This window comes from Lygodium microphyllum, chromosome 23 (genome assembly GCF_053477565.2).
Source record: "Lygodium microphyllum isolate KBCC chromosome 23, Lygodium_microphyllum_v1.1.10, whole genome shotgun sequence".
NCBI lineage: Eukaryota > Viridiplantae > Streptophyta > Polypodiopsida > Schizaeales > Lygodiaceae > Lygodium > Lygodium microphyllum.
The window spans coordinates 33,294,962-33,303,484 of record NC_141157.1 but is presented as its reverse complement, the minus strand read 5'-3'; positions in this window follow the sequence as shown (position 1 = coordinate 33,303,484).

Genomic DNA, 8,523 nt, shown 5'->3' with positions numbered 1-8,523 from the left:
GAGAAATCCCCTAGATCGAGCTCTTCATTGCATCTGCTATTCGAGCTAGTCTTTGCCATGTGTGCAGTCTCTTGTTCTACCAGGTTGTCGATGAGGTTGATCAAGTTGGGTAGATTCACTTCCCCAATGATGTTGGTCCTTCATGCGTCTGGACTCCTGTGTCATGTCTTCCTCTTGGTCCTACAACCTAGGGTTTGATTACTCGTTTAGGTCTCAGGGTTGTTTCCTACTGGTGGGTTTGTTTAGTTTCTTAAGTCTGAGTGAGTTCCTTGTTATTTATAGGTAGTCCTCAATTTACCGTCACTCAGGGTGTGTGTGCTCTTTTTCGTGCACCTTGCGAAATCAGGCTTTCAGCTTTTCTTTAGGTGCACTTCAAGTGTTGAAAAACAATGTGGGATGCAATGCAGAATGATAAAGCAGCTTCAACAATCCTATCTACATTCTCGGTCTAATAGGGCTTTAAGCTCAATCATTGGCTACTCTCGCTGGTCTCTAGGTCTGCGCTATGTCTTTCCACATTCAACTCAGGGTCTATGGTTCAATTTGGCGCTCTTAGCAGGGTGGACAGCTAGTAGGTTGGTTGGCATTGCTTCTAGGTCTGCAATTCACTGATTCTCTCATTTTTGCACCAGAAAGGTGTTCTGTCTGTCTGTATCACTCTCGGGGGTCCATACCACTATGGTCCAAGTCAGTCAGGGTCTACAAATGTCAAATCTGACAAATTCTAGATTCGGCCAAGCTAGTCCAAATTGTAGGGTCTGAGTGTTAGATTTGGCCCATTTGAGTTGTCTAGGCCCGAATCTTAGGACTGAGTGTAAGGCTGTCTAAATGCCACATGGAAAGGTGGGCTGAGTGCCCAATCGTCAGATTCAGATAGGCTGGATATGGTGGTTCGAGTGGGCCGAATGGTAGTTAGGCCGAATCAGTCAGAGGGCCAAATGGCCAAGTGAGGCATCTAAATGTGATTGGGCCGAATGGTCGAGGGCTAATTTTGGGGCTTGGCCCAGAGTGGCCGTTCAAGTCTAGGACTCGGACAGGCCAAGTGCAATAGCGCGTGTTGGTAGGGGCGACAATTTTGGTTCGAATCAATCGATTCCTAGCATCGTAGGTTAGAGGCACTTCCAAAATAGATCAATAGACAAAGATCAAGGTTTGCATATACCTAATGTGCTCAAAAACCTCTGGAACAAATCGATCAAGCTGCTGCAAAGGTTTGCTCTCTCTCTCTCTCTCTCTCTCTCTCTCTCTCTCTCTCTCTCTCTCTCTCTCTCTCTCTCTCTCTCTCTCTCTCTCTCTCTCTCAATGCTATTGTTGCAAATGAGCTCTCCCTTGACCTCTTGGGTTTTAAAACCCTTGCTCTGACCTCTCCAATCACTCCCCTTGCAACATTAACACGTCTAAGCGCTCTTTTTCTCAATTTTTGCTCATTTTGTGTCCTGTTTGGGCCTATTGTACAGCAGCAACCCTAAAGCTTTTCACTTCGATTTCTTGACCCTATCCTACTCTAAATGCAACAAAAATCAAAACCCAAATACTGAAATTATCCCTCCTACTTGCCTAATCATTAAAAAAATGAAATAATTGTTGCAAATATTAAAATCCCAAAATCTCCTACCTATCTCAAGCTCCGGTTCGGGGATGAAACCCTTACTTCATTGCTCGATTTGAGGCACACAAGTGCTCAAGCTTGAATTTGTTTGTCGCGGCAACAAAACCAAAATGTAGAGGGAGCTCATGCTCAACCACCAAGACCCACAAATTGCTTATTACTTCAAGTGTTTTAAGTGAGCACAAATGGCTATCTCTCACCTACCCGCCTTCAATCCTATTGAGGTGTAGTGAGCTTATCTTGATGCTCGAATGAGTAGCCTCCTCCTTCAAGCAAGTCGGTAGCTCCATGATTCATGATGCGAGCTCAAGCATCCTCAAGCCTCCACCTCTAAGTTCCATCCTCTAAAGCCACGCATGAGACAAGAGAAGAGAAGAGAATAGAAGAAGAAAAGAGGAGATGATGGAGAGCTTCTTCTCCAAGATCCCTCACCCTCACACACTCACTCCCTTACACTCTCACACTCCCTCTCTCAAGCACACACAAGCAAGGAAGAAGAAGAGAAGAAATAAAGAAGAAGAGTCCACTTTAGCCACACACCAAAGAATGAGCTTCTCATTCACTTTTTAAGTTTATATACAAAACCCTTATCCCTTTGGGCACCAATCCCCTTTTTTATATGGCCGGCCATTATGGCAAGGTCTGCTTTTTTCTTTCCCTTCTAGTTTCCCTTGCTCTTTACCTACTCTCGTCTACCCTTTACAATTTGCACAGGAGGGAGGCTGGCGCTCTTTTACAAAAGTTTTAGGGCCTTGCAGTTAAAAATGCACTTTTGCCTTTGACTTAACTTTTGAGGCCGCCCTTGCACTTTTGGCCATTTCTCTTTCTGCTTCTTCCTTTGTGTCCACATTTGGAGTTTTCTTGGACTTCTTTTTCTTCGTCTTGAACTGGGGGTTAGCAGTTATCAATTACCATTAATTAAGAGTCTAAAGATCAATGCCCACAAAATAGACTAGTCAATGTGCTCAGAATTTGATGGCTCATATCTAGATTAATTTGAATGGTGTATTTCCTTCTCATGAAAACTTGAGTCAAAATATTGTGCTGAGGCTCGAGCTATCTTTTGATATGTTACATTGGAGACAATTTTCATGTGTAGTATGCTCATTTCTTTGAAGCAACTCTAGATAAAGCTAAGAAGCTTGTGAGGGTGGCTCTGATTGAATCAACAACACAAAGAGAGGATGGGGCCTAATCATCATCAAAGAGATACAAGAGAGATATGTAACACCTCCAAAGCAAGCTTGATATATATAGATGTTTGAGGAGATGGTCTGATCTATATTAGAGAGGCGTAGATGAGGTATACATTATCTACATAACAATCTTGATCATGGGTATGAATGCTTAAGTAAGAAAAATAAATCTTATCTTTTGTCTTTTTCTTCTAGAGAAATATTAGGATTCTATAATGTAACCAAAAGCTTTGAGATATGTAAGATATGAATCTACAATGGGGTGATATAAAGAAGAGGATACATGTAATGAAGTAAGATATATTCTAAACATCTTTTGATGCTCATTATTTTTATATCTCAAATCATTTTCATTTGTTTGATTAAAATTGATAATGGACTTTTAAGAAAAGGTCTATTCAATCAATCAAAAAACATCTAGGTGCATATATCATAATGTTATTGAGTCTATTAAAGTAGCAAATCCTTTGAGACAAAAATCTTATTTGTTGGATTTTTTCTTATACAAACGAATTAGTTGTATCAAACAAAGAGTGTCATATTTGAGATCCAATGGTGTGTAGAAAGCTAATATCCTAGAGGGTATTAATGAACATAAAGAAACATTACTCCATAAAGCTTTTGGTATGTAATAAGGGAATCGTGGCACAAATCTAATGTAGTAATTGAACATCCTTAGTATATTGTGAGAATAGAGTATTTGTACTTAATCATCCCTTCTATTTTTCAATTCCATATCCAATAAAGCTATCATCATATACATAAGTTCAAAATTGTCGATACAATTAATTGTACCTGAAACTCTTCTAAAGCTCTCATAAGCTTCATGGATACTAAAACATTTACAATTAATTACACTATAAATACCAAAATCACAATACACTTCATTATACCAAAACCTTATAATCTTCTTAAGTACAAGCAAAACATCCCTCCATGTTGGAATAGTTTATTCCTTCACCTTGATGGATGAAGGATTCAAAGGATCATGTGATCTCCCCACTCTCTTCCCATATAAGAAATATTCAATTTACACTAGATTATTTCAGACTCCATCTTACTGAAAAGGTTGATCTCATAATCGGATACACTAATATATTTCTATGTTAAGGCCCTTGTATTAGAATAAAAATTGATATCCTTGATATTGGAATCTATCATCATTCTATACCAAGACACCTATGGATGGCCATAGTACTATACCACTTGATAGAAGAAATGGAATCCATCTACAAATACATATGTACAATTGGATATCAATTATCCCTCTCTTTTTTTGACACTTGTTAAAATAAATAAGAAACATACCCATGATACAAAGAAATATGCAAATATGCTTGGGGTGGGGGGGAGGGGGGGGGGGACTTGATATTTTCAAATCACCTCTTCTCATGTTATACGAGTTCAAGAAGACACGTGCAGAAATTCTTGATGGTGCTGGCACAATTGTTGGCAAAGGAGAAAGAAGGAACAACCTGTATGAGCTAAGTGCTCTTACAGCCACCGCTGGAGTGGGCACAAGTAAGCTTTGGCATGAAAGGTTTGGACACATCGGATTTGCAGTGTTGAAGGAGATGCAAAAGTAAGGTATTTTTGCTCACCTACCTACAACAACTGAATTGAAGGAACCATGTGAAGCTTGTATGATGGGCAAGCAACAGAGAAAGGCATTTCCACAAGAAAGCAAGAATAGAGCAGAGGCTCCTCTAGAGTTGGTGCATGGTGACTTGTGTGGTAAGATGCCTACACAGGCCTTGGGGGGATCTTCTTATTTTATGTTGATTGTCGATGACTACAGTAGGAAGATGTGGGTGTGATTCCTTCATGATAAGGCTCAAGCTTTTGGTAAGTTTAAAGAATGGCTAAAACTTGTTGAGAATGAAACAGGGAAAAGTGTGAAGAAATTTAGAGCAGATGGTGGTGGTGAGCTCAACTCAAAGGAGTTTGAAGACTTTTGCAAGAGCAAAGGGATCAAGCGTCAATTGACGACGCCTTACACACCTCAGCAGAACAGTGTTGTCGAATGCAGGAATCGCACCATTATGGAGATGGCAAGATGCATGCTAAAGGACAAAGGATTGCCTAACCATTTTTGGGCTGAGGTTGTTAATACTGTAGTCTACATTCTAAATCGGAGCTACACAAAGGCTCTCAAGGGAAAAATGCCTCATGAGGCTTACATTGGTAAGAAACCATCTATCTCGCATTTCAGAATTTTGGAAGACAAATAGACTCAACAACCCTAACCCTAAATGCACTATGAGCAATAGTGCATGAATGATCCATAATGCTAATATGAAAATTGCATCCTTAGTGCAACTAGGAGTCCAAGGATTTGCATTCAAAAGGTCAAGTTTGTAAATCTAGACCCAAAATATGATGAGATAATAGTTCCCGATGCTTATCTTAGGGTCAAAGTTACTACAAAAAGAGAGCATGTTATTGATCCTCTCATTGACAAGAGAGTGGACTTCAATGTTTTGACCTACAAATCATGGATTGAAATAGGCCAACTAGAGCTTATACCAACCAATGTCATCCTTAGTCCCTATGGGGGGAAACTATATTCTCTCCTAGAAAAATGTAGAATCCTCACAATTATCAAGACTGAAAGCTTGCCCATCTAATTCCATGTACTCCCAAACCATGAGAACATGAAAAAGACAATACTTATTGGTAAAGCTTTCAAGCAATCGATAAAATGTGAATTGGATTGTGTAATGCAATGGATGCAATTGACACTCCTCAATGTGAGGATAATTACAACGTTTAACAAGAGGGATCTTGCCAGTCCTCAAGGAAAAGGAAAGGAGAAAATCCATGACTCAAAAGAGATGCTAGCTAATGAGAGAAGGAGGGAAACACTTGAGAAGTTGCTTCAAGCACACAAGAAAGACAAAGAACATGTCAACATGACCACTCTTCCAAAAGAAAATAGCTAAGGGGCAACGCAAAGGATAGAAAATGGACCTACAAAACTCATATAAAAGTGGAAAAAAGGCTGAAAAGATGTCAGTAAAAAGAGCTAGTACATAGCAATGGGTTCCATGATCCTTCATGCTTGCTCAATGCACATTGCAAAAAATCATTAGTTATGGCTGCCCAAACCACCTCTAAGACCACTTCCATCACACCACACACAAGAGCCTCCTCAATGAAAGAAAAACAAACCTAAATATAGATTAAAGCCTAAAAAGGAAAAATAGAGGGAGGCAACATTGCTCTAAGGTTCCCAAGGACAAGCCATATACAATAAAGAAAGACAAGGCCCTAGAGCGGCAACTAAGCAAGAACAATTATTGACATCTACACTTAATATGCCTAATGAGGAAGAGATAATTGAAAGGCTTGACTCTTCAAAATAAGAGGCAATTAAATCACTGCAACCTAGCAATATCACTTAGCATGACCTAGGGAAGCCCCACAAGGAGACGAAAGGAAAAGAGATCCATGATTAGTAGTCCAATGACATAGCTACAAAATCAAGTGAAGGCACGAAATCTCCTTATTCCACGCACCTTCATCATCCAAGAGAAAGAAAAGTAAGCAAAGGAAACAACTACAACATCAAGTTGTTGCTATTGTAGAAGCCATAAAAATAGAGTCCAAGGAAAAGAGCAAGAAGCCAATAGCCTTGAAACAAACCATAGATATCTTTATGGCCACTTCTCCCAAAAGTACTAAGTTTGTGAATGATTCTAAAAGTTCCAAGGATTCTAAGCAACATGATCCTTCCAACTATTGTAAATAAATTCTCCAATAATAAAGCACATGATGTCCAATCAAGTGTGGAAACTGAATAGTTACAACCACTACTTGTAACTACACTTTGACAAGGAACAAGACATGGTAGCTATAATGCCTTAGGATGAACATAAGTACCCCAAAAGCACAAGCAATCTTGCACTCATTCAATCTTTCCTATCTCGCCTTAAACCTCCAACCATGCTAAAGCCCAAAGTAATAGTCAGGACCCTCGAAGAACTGGTAGCAAAGTAAGCTTGCCTAGAAAATAGGAGTGTCATAGGGTGTCTTACAAAAGTGAAAGCTAGGTCGAAGTTTCTTGCACCCATCTACGTCCATGTCAACATGGGTACACTGTCTGTCTAAAGAACATGAGGGATATCTAGCATGTCCACTAACATGCAAAGAGCAATAATATCTTGGTGAGCACTATAATGAGTTTTAGGCACTCTTCTATGACAAATCTCATATAAGGAAGCCAAAGCATGTTATTTAACTAGCACAGATCACCAGATAAGGCCCTGTACATTTCCTCCAAATAGAGAAGAAACAAAGCTCATTAATCTCTCTCTGCTCAATCTACATGATTCTTCTACACTTTTCACCTATCAAAGTGATGTTCTTTCACCTAATACGATAACCTTTCTATCTTTTTCCATGTAAAGAAATCGGACTTGCCTAGATAGAGGAGTTAAAATAATAAGTTGAGGGACAAAGTCTATTCAAGAAACATTAGTTTAATAATAGAGTGTCGATAGCTAAAATTGGAGGCCAACTAATGACTACTTTGAAGGAGTGATGAGCCATATGGTGGTTTCAAAAAGACCCAAACTGTGTAGCCTCTACTGTGTTTCACTTACTAGCTATAGTTTGGGGGCATGGCCTTAGTAGGACCTATCCTAGACTATCCCTTTCTTGACAAAATTCTAGTAGAAGAGGAGCTAGATGTTGCTAGTAGACCAGGAAAGGAACAATACTACTCAACGTTACACAATACTTATCCTTTCTAGTAAAGTTCTCATGACTTCTTGATGCTTGTGTTGCTCTAGAATATAATCCTAAGTTCTACAATTGGCTTTTAACATCTGGGAGTGACACAAATTCATAGATTGTAAATGTGTACATAAATCAAACATGGTTTCAATTACTATGTACAATTCAAACTACATAGGAAAAAACCCCGCACACCCTGCAAGCAATGACTATTAAGTATAGGTTTCTATATTGCATTGTATTTCAAAAGAAAGAAAGAAAGAAAAATGTATGCACAAACATGGTGCCACACCAAGGGGTCCTTAATTAAGGTATGAGTAGTGGCCACATGCAACTAGCTCCATTCTTAGCCTCTCTTCCTGTCCCCCAGTAAACTCAAGGTACATTAAGGGCAAGACATACCTAGGGAGTCTCGGGTTGCCTATGGTTAGGACTTGTCCCCTTGAGTCACTTACATAAGTTATTTCAATCCTTCCCAACCTCTCATGACTATTGTAACAATATAGGAAGCACAAGAATCAATAAGCCAACTAGGTATCACTCAATGTTGTGGTCATACTCAGCATTGTAGTCTTTATTCATTAAAAGAAACCTCCGTTTGAGCCCCATGGGTTGCACATCACCTTGAGGTTCTTTTCATGATACCCCATTGACTCCTTTATCCCTCAACAATAGTAATATTTCCCATCAGATACCCATCAATTGGTGCCCTACTTCATCAACAATAAATAAACAAAATAACAAAATAACAAAAGCCATCATGCTATCTTCCACCTATGTATTTATGTAAGCACATGCACTCACATAGTTATTGAACTATAACCTATACATGGATTGGTTCTCAAGTATGGGACAACACTCCAACTTTTTTCTCAAGTTCATCGACCCATTTCCCAATCCATCCATATGTCCTATGCACACAAACAAACTAGCACTTCCCTACGGAGAGCACGAGAGGTTTTTCCTAGCTAGTACAAGCGA